The sequence below is a fragment of the Jaculus jaculus genome, chromosome 1 (assembly GCF_020740685.1).
Source record: "Jaculus jaculus isolate mJacJac1 chromosome 1, mJacJac1.mat.Y.cur, whole genome shotgun sequence".
In the NCBI taxonomy this organism is placed as follows: Eukaryota; Metazoa; Chordata; class Mammalia; order Rodentia; family Dipodidae; genus Jaculus; species Jaculus jaculus.
In genome coordinates, this window is record NC_059102.1 from 286,909,683 (window position 1) to 286,926,408 (window position 16,726).

At 40.9% G+C, this 16,726-nt stretch overlaps 1 pseudogene; it reads right to left on the reverse strand.

The window, feature by feature from the left end:
* Positions 1-12,873: 12,873 nt before the first annotated feature.
* Positions 12,874-14,544, reverse strand: LOC123455783 (annotated as a pseudogene).
* Between the last annotated feature and the right edge of the window lie 2,182 nt (positions 14,545-16,726).

Sequence of the window (16,726 nt, forward strand, 5' to 3'; positions counted from 1 at the left end):
CTGGTAAGCAACTAAAAAATGTGGCAAATGCCTGTATTATTTAGGGACTTGTGAGACCCCTCTAAGCAACCACTTGTACTAGCATGAGGATTTTCATTTAATAACACCTGGTTTCTGAGAGCAGCTTTATCCATCCATGTAGGGTACTTACATTTAAACATTTTATTGACTGCTTCTGTAATTATAGACAATAAACCATGATAATTCCCTCTCAAGCGGCACTTTCTTCCTCATGAATCCACCCTCCATCACATCCTTGCCAGCTCTCAATTAGTCTTTTATTTGATAATAATAATTACTATTATTATTATTATTATTATTAACATGTTTCATACAGATACATCATGTGCCGGTACCTTCTTTTGCCTTATCCCTGCTCCATTCCAATGGGGTGGCTCTTCAGTGGAGTTGCAGTTATTCGCTATGGGGTTGTGGTTTATGCATTGTGGGAGCAGCAGTCAGTTATTTTGGGGGGGGGGAGAGGGAATGCCTCTGGGCATGATGTCTCAACCTGTGGCTCTTCAATGTTTCCACACCCTCTTCCACAAAATTCCCTGCACTAAGTGAGTTTTAAGTCCACTTCAGTGATGATCTCTTCCGGGTCTCTGTTTTGGTAGCTATTGAGTATCCTCAGGGTCTGCCTCCTTCATCCTGAGACTTACTATCAGGATCAGTATGGAAAGAAAGCAGCACTCTTACTTGTCTCTCCAATTCCTCTGTAGTTTCAGTTGTGGCTTGGCTGAAGTGTGAGGGGTAGTTTATCTCCTCAGGTCTCACTATTTAAACTCCTTTTTTAAAATTTATTTTTCTAAGTAGCATATCAGGAATTTTTATGGTTTCTCATATAGTCTTAGTTTTCATTGATCCTCCCCATCATCCTTCCCCAACCATTTATCTTCCCCTGCCCATTTAAACCTTTTATTAATGTCTTTAAATTCTTCTTTCACAGCTTCCTCCTTTATCATTTCCTCCTGGATGAGAAAGCAGACCTTTTTGCCTTTTACTCAATTCTTCACTCGGAAGTCTGAATCACTCATTAAAATTGTAGATCAATTATCTTAAAAATGCAATGCCTTCCTATGGCATTTTAGATTGTATTTACAATCCTGGAAGTCATGAGTCACTCTCCTGTGGTCTTCTTTGACCTAATCATGTATCATGTTTCCCTGAATTATTACACTGTTCCTTAAATACTGATGATCTGTTTAGTTCTGTTTATACCCCCAGAATTCCCCTAGAACTGCCTTTGTTCATCATCTTGGCTGCTGTTCTGCTTGGGGGACAAGGTTCCTCCTATTTTGTCTGACCTGCTTTTCCTTCACAGTACTATCTATGTTATAGAATTATAAATTTAGGTTATTCTATACATCTTTTATTATTTAGCTGCTTTTTCTACCAATATTTTAACAAAATCATGTATAATGTTCTCACTCTTATACTCCAATTACTAATGCAGTGTGTATCAGACATGCTGCTGATGTTTAAAGGTAGGAAGAAAGTAATAACAAGGCTTGGATATCCTTTCTCTGCTGTGTCACTTATTAACTCTCCAGAATGACTTAATTTTGAGTAAACCAATCATTTTCTGATTGCCACCTTTATCTTTTTCAATAAAGTTTATCCATGTTATATTTTTATAAAAATCAACCAACAATCTAAAACCTACTTTTTCTAAATCCGGAAATATATGCAAGCTCTTACAAGTATATGAAAACCTTAACCTCTAGTAAGTGTCTCATTAAGTTTTCTGTTTAAAGTAATCTAGGTATTTCATATGTCTTCAGTATGTAATTTCTTGTCAATAGTGTTCTTACATGTCTCTGTGTACACCATTATAATCAATATCATGACAATTTCACACAATGTTTCCTTTATGTAATTACTAGATTACTAAATTATCTAATGCATATCCTTCTCAATCATTTTTCATCTATAATACTAAGACAACATGAGAAAATCTTAATTTACAAAACAAGAAAATTATCTTAAATCAATTGAAGATATTGGCACATTAGAATCACTATTGTTCCTAAGTAACCTCTATACCCATACTCTGTATTCAAAATTTAATAACAAAATGTTCAACAGAGTTTTACATGCACATACATATGTCTCTATGTCTATACCTTTCTGTTTTATAAAGAAAAGCAATATAGAAATTCCCTTCTTATAGTAATAAGACAGGATGTTGACTAAAAGTAGCTTAAGGGAAGTAAGGATTTGCATCAGGTCACAGTGTCAAGGGAAGCTTCATCATGGTGGGGAAAGCATAGCAGAGCCGGCTTGAGCCTTTTCAACTATACTGCTTGCACCAAGAGATGATGAATGCTCACCTTCATTCACAATTTATTACTAACTTACATCTCAACTTTATGTTTGAGGTATTCAAACTCACTTTTATTCCTAAAACTGTGTTAGCCCCTTTCAATGTTCTATAAAATTTTTAAAACAAAAATAAATTTCCAAAAGTGCCAAATCCATATAAGGTCACTAGAATAAAATTAAAACTTAGTATACTTGATTAGTGTCCTACTTAATGTAGATATTGATAAAATAAAACTCTTAAACTAGCAAACAGCACATTTGAAGGATCACAAATCATGATTATGTGTGAGTTATTTCTGAGATGCAAGAATGGTTCAATATATGCACTCAGTCACACAATGAAGAACAAATATTATTCAGGAGAAAAATTGAATAACCAATATCATCTTATGAGTAAAATAAAATTTTTAACAAATTAATTGCTTTTATAATTTTATTTATTTATTTATGAAAGAGGCAGAGAGAGAGAGAGAAAGAAATATGAATGGGCATGCCAGGGTCTCCAGGCACTGCAAATGAACTCCAGATACATACACAACCATTTGCAACTGGCTTACATGGGTACTGGGGAGTCAAACCTGGGTTCTCAGGTTTTGCTGGAAAGTACCTTAATGACTAATACATCTGGTCAGCCCAAAGTAATTGTTTAAAGATAATAAAGGCAATACAATAGTTACATGTTCTTACTCCCCACTACAAAATCAAACATTCTAACTTTTTAAATTTTCTGAGCATTAACATTGCAACTAAATTAATCTTGACAATAAAAACTAGAATCCTTCATTTATACAATTAATTTACAATATTATATACTATTGCTCTCAGGCTATAATGTGAAGTACATATATAACATAAAAATTTTTAGGGTAAATTGTCAACTATAAGATAGTTCAAGATGCATGCAGAAATATTCCTGAAATCCAGAAAGATATGATTGCTAACATTATGGATAAAGAAGCACTCAACTTATATTACAAAATAACAACTAACCAAATACTCTATTGTGAAAATTTGAGGAGGTATCTTATAAATTCAAGTCCAAGGCATAATTTTTACTGGGGTAATCCTTTTTATGATGTTGTAATAACATGTCTAACATTGACTAAGCACCCACAAATTTGAGGCTTTTCATATGCAAAATACATTCTCTTCCCAATATTTCTAAACTTTAACTCATTCCAATGGAAATTGCAACTTTTAAATCATATATAAATTGCATATTACTGAGACTGATAGCAGGAATTATTCTAAGGCAAATTTTCAATCACTGAGTCTCTGTGAAATCAAAACAAATTGTCTACTTCTGAACTACATCAGAAAGATGGTTTAGGCTAGAAAATTCCATTCCAGAAAAAGAAAGAATAGAATAGAATAGAATGGAATGGAATGGAATGGAATGGAATGGAATGGAATGGAATGGAATGCAATGCAATGCAATGCAATGCAATGCAATGCAATGCAATACAATACAATAGAACAGAGAAGAAAGACGCAGGTAAGTATAAATTCCAACTTAAAAATACTGTCTTAATGGTAGATATAATCTTTTGTGACTCCATATCTCAGTTTGTGGATATGATGCTGAATCATTTGAATTCTCAAGGACTTGGAGAAGCCTTATATATTAGGTCTGTTGAGCTCAGCCAGTGTGGTAGCCTGTTGTCTAGCCATAGCTCCTTAGATCTGTGGTTTGGGTAACAGGCCCTTCACAGCAAGCATCACCCTAGTAAGGCCATTTAGTGGTGGCTCTGGTCCCAGTGGTGACATAGTTGGTACTCTCTCTGTGACACACAATTTTCCTCAATATTAGTCTAGTTTAAGCTTACTATGGTGACTTTTTTCCCACAGAGAACTTTGTTAGAACTTAGCTACTGGCATAAGGGCTGGCGGCATTCTGCTGCCCATGCCCAAAGTTTAATCAAGGATTTATGTGCTTGGCTAAAATTGTGGAACTGAGAAATTTAAGATTTAAAGTTGTAAAAACTAAAGCAAGTTTAAAAGTACTAGCACTGAGACTACTTGCTGAAGCTGCTATTAATAAGGATATATTACCATGCTTAAGTATGGTCCAACTCCTTCCCATTAAAACCTTAGAAAGGATGCCTGAGGAAAGACTGAATGGTAGAAATGAACAGTCTTTTGAATGGAGGTGACTGAACGGAAGGAGCTTTCTGGTCAAAGTCATGATTTATTTCCTCCTTGAATGAAGAATATGGCACACCTCTTACTGGTTTTGGAATCATGAAAAATGCATGGAGTGGATGATGAAATGCACATGGTTCCTGGAGCTACTGCTGCATGGGGAGAGCATGATGACTTTGATAAAATAGGCCATTGAAGCCATTGTCAGATTGACTTTGGTTGGTATGGAGACCTGAAGATATTTTGATATACCAGGACTATGCAAGGGCTACCATGAAGAACTGTTGGTTTGGGATGCAAGTTTTCCCTGACTCCTCAGCCCAGCCAGAGAGGCAGAATTGGAAAATCTAGAGACTATAAATCACTGGTTATGATGTCGGACTTGAACTACAGATATTTTGATGTTCGTTTGATGGTTATTGAGTTTGCATTGGCCCAGTCTCTCTTTGTTAATGCTTGTAGCAGTTGTAAATGTTTATTCTTTGCTTTTATGTAACTTGTTTGAATTTACAAGACTCATATAGTTAAGAGAGAATCTTATATATCAGATGACACTTGAGACTTTAGAACTTTCTTAAATTGGTAAAGATTATGGAGACTTTTGAAGTTGGATTGAATACAGTTAACAATGTGAGATGGTTATGAATCCATTGGGGCCCAGAAGTGGAATGTGGTCATTTGAATGGATGTTACACAACAGATCCAAGAGTTTATTAAAGCTTGTGCACTTCCAGTTTCCTGGCTGGAAGAAGTGTCAGTGGGGGCAGATGCTGGGGTCCAGCCCTAGGGTGTGTTTGGGTGTGGGTTAAATTCCAGCCTAAGATATGTAGAATGCATTATTCTGTCTAGGTTCCTGGAGTGTGCTTGATTCATGTTGCTGGTGGTGGTATTTTTCTCTGTGTGGACCTATGAAATGGGATCAGCTTCTTCCACCATTATGGAACTTCCCCTGAATCTGTAAGCTTCTGTAAGTTCAGTTCCCCCCATAAACTGTGCCTGATCTGGAAGTTCATCCCAGCAACATGAGGATGTCTATGACACTCTGCCAAACCCATGTATTTCACTGTTAGCAATGCCCTTTCACTGACTATCACTGACTAAGGCTGAGACATTTCCAATTATGTAGACTCTCTTCCCTTTTTGATTATTAATTTTATCTTTGAATTATGGCTATCCTTCCATTTTATTGTGAGAAGTTAAAGGTTTCTAGGCAGCCAATTTATTAGTTTCCTCCTCAAAAATTACTTACACCTTTATTATGTCTTAAAGCCTAATTTAAATCTTAAATTCTATACTGTGCTAAGTCTAGGGCAGGACAGGATATATCCAAGTCCATGTTAACCTTATAATAAGGTAGAATTTTTTTTAATATTAAAAAAATATTTTCTCAAAATGATCTGGCCATGACAATTGACCCCCAATTCAACATGGAACTAAACTATACTTCCTGAGGGGGGAAAAAAAAAATCCCAGGAACATTAACAGTAGCCTGATTTCTGACCCAAGCATTCCTAAAACCCTTCCTTACCTTACAAAATATCAATTATGGCATTTATCTTACTTTAGTGACAAATGAGAGCCTGCCCAGGGGAGGATGCAATGGATCATACAATCTATGAAATACATATTATAATAGCAATATCTGACTGAAAGTGTCAAAAAGAAATTATTTATAGTTCTCAAGGTCTTTCCACAGATAATATGAAAATATGTCAGGCTGTCCTCCATAGTTTCTAGGTCCAAAGGGGATAATCAAGACAGACCATCTGCATGGAATTTGGCTGGAACTGAATCAATTTGTTCATAGAACTATTCTAGTTCTAGCAGTGGGAGTCAATGAAAGACTCATTAAATCACCTTCTATCAACTGAAAATGTGTTACATCATTGTAAGTGAAAGGTATTAAAAGCATCCACAGGAAGAGATTCTGGAAAAAATTAATTAAAAGAAACTAAACTATGTTCAATGCTTCAAACATTCCTGATTGTTTCCCCTTTGTATCTTATAATTACAAATCACTCTCACATAGCCATTGAAGTCTTTCAAGCTTCTTGTTAGCAGGTCACATGAGCAAAAAAGAAAAAAAAATAGACATGTGTTTTCTTTTTATAGTGCACTAAAAGTAATTGTGACAAATTTCATATGTGTGTATGTATCTTTTTTAAGTTTATTCATTTTCTATTATTATTATTTTTGAGGTAGGGTTTCACTTTAGCCCAGGTTGACTTGGAATTCACTATGTAGTCTTAGGGTGGCCTCAAACTCTTGGCAATCCTCCTACCTCTGCCTCCCGAGTGCTGTGATTAAAGGTGTGCATCACCACGCCAGCTTCATTTATTATTTTTATTGACAATTTCCATGATTGTAAGAAATGTCCCATGGAAATTCCCTCTCCCCCTTCTCCTTTGAAGTTGCACTCTCCATCATATCCCCTGGCCCTCTCAACCAGTCTCTCAGACCCTGTACTTCAACCTTGCTCAAATAATAGTACTTCAGTGATTCATCATATGTTGAATATAAATAAAATAACAGTGTCCCTTTTACCTCTTATTACTCTAGGCTTATAATGCATCCATTATACATTTAATTTAAATCTAACTGATATGTAAATTAAAAAATATGGGGGAAGAACTAGAATGAAGCACGGAGAAAGTGGAAATAGGGAGAGAGGACAGGAAGGGATACTTAACAGTCAAATTAACAGAAATATCAGAGTGGGAGAAAGGATCTTGGTGGGGTAGGAGTAAAGGAGCATGAGGAAAAATTACACAAAACTAATGACATCATGTATTAGTCCCATAGAAACCTTTCTCCTAGATAGCAAACCAAAAGATACAGCCCTTAATAAGTACAGGGGGTACTGCCCTGACAAAGGTGGAGAAAGCCTAGTCCTAACAACATGAGCTTTGGCTGATAAACCTTGTTCCATAATTGGGTTATCCCTCAACCCCATACCGTGAGCCATTTGACAGGGAGATCCATGAAGTCTGCAGAAAAATGTAGGCCATTGCCAAAGCACTTAGTTACCCTCCAGAGCTAAATGATAAGATCATATTGCTGAAGATACCACACTGACTGCTGACATAGGACATTGACAGATCACACTGGAAATGAGAGGGAGGCTAGGTCCCAGTGTCTAGCTTTCATTGTGGTGGAAAGTGAAGGGTCAGGGGCCTTCCCTGAAAACCTAAAGGGAACTAAAGAGTTAATGGCTATGCCCAAGGCTCAGGGCAATAAAAGAAACAACAGAGACATTCAGCCCCATTAAGTTTGACACCTTTCCTGACTGATGTACTCCCCTTCACCTAGCTGATCTTGAAGGACCAGAGACTATCTGAGTATCTTCCCTTAGACTTTGCTGACTGAGGAAGCCTATTCTGAACAAGGACACAAACAGCTATAAATTTTCTTATCAGCTGTACCTGGTACATCCTGGCATTTCCTTAGGATTCTCCTTATAAACTCATACCCTAGCCTGGCTCAGTGCTATAGCATTCATTCCATGGGAAAGCTGATGCCCCTCACTGTTTTCTCTCAATAAAACAGTCGTGTCTGTAGAGATCAAGTCCAGTGTTCTCTTTTGCTTTTCTCTTACATTTTTCTTACAGAAAGTACTATGAGTGCTGATGGAGAATAATGGTCACCAACAGTAGAAATAATTAGGGGATTCTGTAACCTAATAAATCAACCAGCTAGGAGAAAGCACATGCCTGTGCAATAGTGGGTCACAGTCTATGTGGGGTAATCACCTGCTTTTAAATTAGATATGATGCCCGCTCAGAGGGAAAGAACTCATAACTGGTACTGAAAACCTATTTGGAATTCTATGGATAATCTTGCAGTCAGGTTTGCATTGCTGGCAGGAATCACCTGGCCAAGAGCAGCTTTTTATTGGACGGGGAGGGTTTTTTTTTTTTTTTTTTTGTTTTGTTTTGTTTTGTTTTGTTTTTGGCTTAAACACTTGAGGGGAAGCTCCATGATGGCACGGGAAAATGATGGCATGAGCAGAGGGTGAACATTACCTCCTGGCCAGCATCATACAGATAGACAACAGTGACAGGAGAGTGTGCCAAACACTGTCAAGGGGAAACTAGCTATAATACCCATATTCCTGCCCTCAACAATATTTTGTCACCAGGAGGCATTATTTCTCAAATCTTTAGCAGCTGGGAACCTAGCATTCACAACACCTAAGTTTATGGGGGACACCTGAATCAAACTACCACTGATAGGAAAATTGTAGACTCCAAGGAGAAGATCCCACTGCTCTTTGGCAAAAAGAGTGGGCATACAAATTATAAAGTCTCTCAAATAACTATGCATATTCCCTTTAATTCAAACTGAATCCACTCTCTGTTCTGGGGGATCTTTTTTTTTTTAATGATGGAAGAGAAAACCAGATGTGGTAGTTTGAATGTGAATCCTCCACCGACTCAGGTGTTTTTATTAAGCTTGTAAATTGTGCCTCCAGCCATCTGGCTGGAGGAGGTGTTGGCTGGTAAACTTTCAAAGGGAAAGCAGAGACCACAGAGAACTTTGTTGGAACTGGGCTACTGGCATAAAGGCTGGCTGCATTCTGCTGCCTATGCCCATAGAGTTTGATCAAGATTGATTTTAAAAGCAATGGACTGGCATGCTTGGCAGAAGATATAGAACTGAAAGATGTATAGTTTATCACAGGAAAAAATAAAGCAGATTTAAAATTACAGGCATAAAGACTGGTTTTAGGTTATTGAAGCTGTTATGTTCAAGAAGATTTACCATAGTTAAGGGTGGGTAAACAATTTTACATTGAAATAATGGAAAGATGCCTGAGGTACTGTCCATCCAGTAAAGCCTAGATGGGTGGAAATGCAAACTCTTGAAAGGAGGTGACTGAAAGGGAAAAAGAAAAACAAACAAACTGTTCTTAAAGGTCACAGTTTATTTCCTCAGTGAATTTATAAAATGGCTGTGTTGCTGCCCACCTGAAATTGGTTTTGGAAGTGTGACAAGTGCAAGGAAGTAGGTCATGAAATGCACAAGAATTCAGGAACCTCTGCTGAAGTGCAGCATGTGAAGCAGGGCAAATGATGTCCTTGTATTGAAGACTAATAAGGCCATAGTAAGTTGCTTTAAAGAGACAGAAATGTTTATTCTGTGCTATTATTTGTAGGAAACATGTAACTTGTTTTGATTTCATGGGTTTCACAATTAAGGGACAGTTTTAAAGTTAGTAAATGTTATGCCCAGTTCTCGGTGCCCCCAGTGACCACCAAGGAGAACCAAACACGTATGCAAAGGCAAGGAGCTTTATTTCAGGCTTAAGGTTGGACTCTTGACTTCACCAACACAGTGGATCCATACTGGAGCCCTGAGTAGCAGGAGGGCAGGGTTTTCATAGGGATTTGAACAAAGAAATAGGGGGCAGTTTACATGATTGGTAGGTTTAAACAGTAACTCTATTTGCACTCTTTTTATTTATTTATTTAATTTGAGAGACAGAGAGAAAGAGGCAGAGAGAGAGAGAACTGCCAATGTAAATGAACTCCAGACACATGCACCCCATTGTGCATTTGGCTAACATGGGTCCTGGGGAATTGAGCCTCAAACCGGGGTCCTTAGGCTTCACAGGCAAGCACTTAACTGCTAAGCCATCTCTCCAGCCCCACTTGTATTCTTTTTGATTGGCTGGGGCAGAGAGGCAGAAGGGACAAGTCTTGGGCATGCCTGGACATATCTAGGGGATGCCTCAGGTCCTCGGCCTAAACGGGGATTTGAAACTTAGGCCTAGCCAGGGCAGTGCCTTACTGAAGCCTGTCATGGTGTCAGTCTGGTTTCTGTGTCTTTCATAAAGTCTTGAGGGACCTTGAAAGTTCGACTGAATGCAATTTTCAATGTGAAATGCTTATGACTTTATGGGGGCTAGAAGGTAGAAGTATGGTAGTTTGAATATGTCCCCCATTGACTCGGGATTTTTGTTAAGCTTGTCACCTGAGTCTACAGCTGTCTGGCTGGAGGAAGTATTATTGGGAGCAGATTCTGGGAATCTAATCCAAAATTGTGTTTTGGGATGGATCCCATTCCAGCCTAGAAGTATGCAGAACAGTCTGAGCACTAAGGTGTTTTGCTTCTTTGGAGATTTTGTTTGCTGCAGTTTTTTCCTTTCTGCTTGGATGTATGAAAGTAAGCAGTTCTTCCTTCATTGATAGAACTTTTCCTAGGATACATAATAAATAAGAAAAGTCCCTTCCTTCCATAAACTGTGTCTGGTTTGGATGATCATCCCAGCAATGGGGAACTATGACAATAGGGAAAACCAAGATCCAACAACACAAAAAGAAAAGATAGCTGCCAACCACAAGATGAGACACCTGTGCCACATCTGCCAAGTCCTAGGAGACATGTTAGAGCAAGTGGTGACTTTAACATGATTACTGCTACAATAGACTGAGCAGCTTCAGGTTCACTGAGATGAGCTTCCAAACAAGGCATAGTTATGGAAGAAGGGATATTTATTAAAGCTTACATACTCAGGGGACGTTCCATAATAGTGTAAGACATTGGTCCACCTCTTAAAGGATCAGGCAAAAATAGAAAAAAAAAAAAAAAAAAAGCCAAAAGCCAAACCACACAGCACACTTCATGAACTCCAAGAGGAACTCAGGCACTTTACATGTCTTTAGGTTGGATGTCAAATCCCACCATACATTAGGGCTGGAGTACCCAGTGACACCTCCTCCAGCCAGGTGGCTGGAAATCCAAGAAGTTTTAATAAACTCTTGAATATATGGGGGGGGGGGGCATGTACTCAACCTACCACAACTGCTTATACTGCTAGCCTGCCAGGGATATGGTAATACACACTGTGGTCACAATAAAATCATCAATGCATAAATCCACAGGCTGCAGAGATCTCACCACTAAATCATAATTCTAACACATCTGCTAAAGCTCAGGGAACTGTGGATGAGGGTATGGAAAGATTTCTAAGAGCTACAAGGTGGACAGGAATATCCTGAGGCCTGGTCCCTGCCCCCACAGAAACTGAAGGATTAGTGACCCCACAGTGAATACCAATAACCCCACTGAGGAGGGTATTCAATGGAATGGAGGTAGGAAAGAAAAATGAATGAATACAAAAGTATAACTGGCCAGGAATATGACCAACATGATTTATGTAAACACAGTAAAGTACATAATTAATTACACATTTAAAAACTAATTAACAAATAAAATCATATTGATTCATACTTTGTGAATAAAAAATATCAATTTCTGATGGAGAAAACTATGCACTGAAACCCAAGAGATGAAGGTTCCATATAGGAACATTTGCCATATTAGTGATAGCAGACAAAGAAAAAGTTGAGAATTGAGGCATTAACCAATGCAGTTGGTATAAATAATTAAACCCAACTTAATTTTGCCTCACCTATCAAAGTTTGGTTCTATTTATCCTGGAACCAGGAGACACAGTCTTGTATTATTTCTTAGTTTTTAAATATTTTTACTTGCAAGGAGATGAGAGAGAATATGAATGTATGAATGGGCACACCACGTCTTCTAGCAACTGCAAACAAATGCCAGATGCAGGTACCATATTGTGCATCTGGCTTTATGTGGGTACTGAGGAATCAAACCAGGGTACTCAAACTTTACAGGCATCCACTCTAACAGCTGGGTCATCCCTTCAGCCCCATTTATTTTGGAAAGTGTTCTTGCTTTATGTGCAAATGTCCTATTTATAGTTACTTGCATAACTGATCTTAATTGCACGAGTTACTGTGGTTCTTTTAAATTGTGACAAGGCATCTTTGGGAATAGGGTCAGGTGGGTCAGTAAGAATACTTGCTATGCAAGCTTAGGACCTGATTTCTATCCCTAGCACCCACAGTAAAAAGTTTCTGGCACCCGGATACCTAAAGTTCTTCTCTGGAGAGCACTGGAACATACTACACACTCTACAACACTGCCTCTTCAGTATTTTTCTCATAAAGATGGGTGGGTTTTTTTTGGGGGGGGGGGAATTCCAGTGCTATTTATTGGGCACACGTGTTGTTGGGCATGGGGTAGCATCACACTGCCCCCTTTCCATAGTAACCAACATAAGGCTTGGCCATGTGCTACAAGTCACTGCTTCCAGGTGTGAATTAGTAAGCTAAATTGAAAAGAATTAGCCTTTCCAAACAGTGAGATAAAAACACTTTGTATCAAAGTTGTTATTAAAAAAATACAAAAGTTGGGCTGGAGAGATGGCTTAGCGGTTAAGTGCTCGCCTATGAAGCCTATGGACCCCGGTTCGAGGCTCAGTTCCCCAGGTCCCACGTTAGCCAGATGCACAAGGGGGTGCACGCGTCTGGAGTTTGTTTGCAGTGGCTGGAAGCCCTGGCGCGCCCATTCTCTCTCTCTCCCTCTATCTGTCTTTCTCTCTGTGTCTGTTGCTCTCAAATAAATAAATAAATAAATAATGAACAAAAAATAAAAAATAAATAAAAAAAATACAAAGTTAAACCCCCAGACATAGAGAAAATAAGCAACCCTGAGAGCTGCCCTGAAATGTCAGCTTTGGACCTGGTCTAAATCTTCTAAGCAGGAAAACCTCGGGGAGGCCAGCACCCCTTGGAGGAATATGGTTAAGTGAGAGCCTGCCCACTTCCACCCAGGCAGCCTTCATAATGCCTCTGGCATGTGGGGGTCCACCCCTGGCTGGGCACCATGGTAGGGGAAACATGGTCAGAGGCACTGAGGAGATGACACAGGGGAAGGCCAAGCCCAAAAGCCAGGGCAAATGGGAAAGTGTGGCCCTCCTGGCATTTCCCAGCTTTGGCAGCTCTCAGGTGCTTCCTACTCGCCTGGACTTTGCTGTGACCAGGCAGCAGGGCTGGAGACTGAGCCTGTGGTCACTGCAGACTGGCTGCCACGCAGCTCCAAACCCTTGTTTCCAGTCCTCAGTGTCCAAGGAGAGAGCTGGTCCCATGGCCTCAGGCTAGAAGAGGGAGGGAAGTTTCAGGTCTTGGGATCAGCTTTTGACCTTCGGAGATGGGGTCCAGCACACAACAGAAACCAGGATGTGAGGCGGACAGAGCACGGGGGTGGGGTCACTGTACAATGAGGCAGGCAGGCACAAGTTGGGCTATGGCCAACTGCTAGGACAGCATGGACTGCTGCACAGCCTTCTGCAGAGACCGCCGTCACCAGCAGGCGCACCACCTCTTCCGAGCGTTTGGTGAGCCGCTTCCGAGCCTGGTCATGTGTGACCATGGTCATGTCCCAGCAATTCAGCTGCATGATCTTGTCTCCAATCTGCAACCCAGAAATTTCAGCAGGGCCTCCCTCAGATACCCGTGTGACGTAAATGCCCTTGTCTGTCTTATCTTCTGAGAAGGGATTCTGGGAGTGATGCTGGTCAATCCCACCTCCAATGCTGAAGCCCAAGATTAAGATTTCACTTCGACATAGCTTATGAATTTCAACTCTTTGCACGACGGCGGTGACCTGCTGGCCTGGGATGTAGGACATTTCGACCTCGATCTGAAAAATCAAAGCACTACGAAGCCCGCAGCCCGAATCGTGTTTTTTTTTTTTTTTTAAACCAGTAATCTAATCGGGATGAAAACACTGGTTAGTCAAAAATAAGCTATTTTATGCAAACTACCAATATTCGTTTTTGCTTTCATACAGCTCAGGAACTACAAGAGTAAAAGTGGTTCATCGTGCAAAGCATAATGTAAAAATATAAGGAATAGTATTTTACTGCCAAAATGCCATTTGTTCTTGTCTTCATCCTCATGAGTTTAAAAAGTCGAAAAGCAACTTCAAGTCGAATCCTTGGGCTCGGGTCTCCAGAAGGGACTAAGCTGCCGACTTCCCTCAGTGGAGGGCACCTGGAGCGCCCGCCCGCAACCATTTAAACCGAGCCGCAGTCTTCGCTCAATGATTGGCTCGCGGGCGGAGGGGGCGGGGCCTGAAGGCGCCCGGCCGAGGAGGCGAGAAATTTAAACCTGCAAAATACCCCCAGCGAGTTTTCTCCGGTTGGAGTCGCGGTTGCTGCGAGCGGTTCCCGGAGCGTCGGCTACCTTGAGAGGTGGGCGCGGCGGTCCCGGTCCGCAGGGAACAGAAGCCCGCGCCGGCGTCCTTAGGCCGGCGGCGGCCATGGCGACCCCGCGAGTGGCGCGCGGCGGGGCCGGGAGCCCGGCGTCCGAGGCGTCGTCCCCGCCGGTCCTCGCGCTCAGCCACTTCTGCGGGTCTCCCTTCGTGAGCTTCGGGGCGGTGCGCGTGGGCGCTGCGCGGACGCGGGCGCTGGTGCTGCACAACCCCCACGAGGAGGCGCTGGCCTTGGAGCTGCCGCTGCGGCGCCCCTGCTTCAACGTGTGGCCGCGCCTCTGCGAGCTGAGAGCTGAGAGCTGAGAGCTGAGAGCTGAGCTCCGCCCTCAGGGGCGGGGCTCCTCCGCCCGCAAGCCAGTCAGTATGCGCGGCTCGAGCTCCGAGGGGCGGGGCGTGATGGCGTTTCGACCAATCCGTGCGTAGCGGGCGGGGAGGGGCGTGCCTGCCTTCCTGTCAGTCATTGTGCCCTGGACCTGGTGTGTCTGCTGTCTTCCTGGTCAGTGTGCCAAGTGAGGGGTGGAGGTGCGGGGCTGCCCACACACAGTTGTTATGAGTGCTAGGCCAGGTGGGCAGAATCGAGTTGTTAACCCAGCATCCTCCGAAGCACTCCAGAGTGTTTCTAATGGACGTCCAAAATCTGTTATAAAGTAATAGATGGGGCTAGTATTCCATCTTTTAAGAGTGCCCTATTAGCTTTCTGAATATGCGTTTTACTTTTCAAGTGAACTCATAAAACTCATGTAAAAAGCAGAAGTCGCCTTTGTGTCTTTGTACTACATCAACATTTATATTATAACAATAATACTTCAGAAGCTACATATTTTATTACCTGCAATATCTGAAGTAATGTTTATTTCCTTTGGTAGCTTGGCCATAGACAATTAATTTTCCCTTTTAATTAATTTTTGTAGGGCCACAATCTTAATTACTAGTCTTTACTCTTAGATCATATATAATACAGAATGTTTCCAAAAGGTAAGAAGGCTGCCAAGAAAGAGAACTTTCTAGAAGCAGAGTGTAACACTGCAAGTGGTTAGATGAAAAGTTAATGAACCCAGTTGGACTGCTTCCAGAGAAACTTCTTCTTGTTTGAAAAAAGTTTTGAGAGGGACCCCCCCCCCCAACCTGGTTCAACAGACTGGAGGCGGTTCTTATGGTGTGTACACATTGTTGCATTGTTGAAGTAATCTTGAGTTCTAATTGTTAGAAAAAGTAAGAAACAAGGATTTCCACGGCAAAGAAAACAGGCTTCATTGGAGGCGAGTTCTAGAGGGACTCTGCTTCTAGGCAGTAGGGACTCTGGTTATGCAAGGTGACCCTGTAGCGTTTGGCAAGGTAGTGTTTATATCAGAAGGTGGAATCCTGTTGGCAGGTGGAGGGGGGAAGGGAGAAAGATAAGCAACTGTGAAGGAAGCAAATGTCTTTGAAGGTCTTTCTTTCCAGATACCTGGCCAGGTATCCAATTCCCCTGGGTTGTTAAAGATAGTGGGGGTTGTGGGTAGGGGTAGTCTTTGAACAGACTTCTTGGTATTCAACAATAGTATGTCGAATTCCTGAAATTTGCTAACTCCTTCATTCCAGACTCTCATATGTATAGAATCTGGGAGAAGGGTTAGGGCTCAGGATCTCTTGAAGGAGTAGCATTGTTCCTGAAGGAGAGGCAGTGGGGGAGACCAATCATACTGGGAGGCAGTCCCAGAGTAACAGCAGGTATTTCTGAAGCTGTTTGGAGTTGGAGCTATTGAAATAAACTGCATTAAGTAGACAGAAAAATGTCTGACTTATGTGAATATTTGATGCAGGATTTGGGGGGTTTTGTGTGTAGCAGGGATCTACCAGAATTTATGAACACCAAGTTTTGGGTTCGGTACTATCTTCAATAAAGAATTAATAACTATGGACTCAAGAAGGATCAATTATGAATTATGATTATTTAGGGGGAAATCACAAATTGTGAGGTTTATTTAAGGAAGATTAGGATTTAAGAGAAACTAAGGCTTTTAAAGAGAGATTAGAGTAAAGCTGCCAACGTGTGGAAGGTAAGAAAAACTGAGGCCTTTAAGATGGGGTTAGAGTAGAGCCACAAATGCGGGAAAAGTAGAATCTAGGAATTTGTTCAGGGAGAGTTCGACCAAACATGATTGGTATCTGCCATGTGCTTTTCCCCAATGGA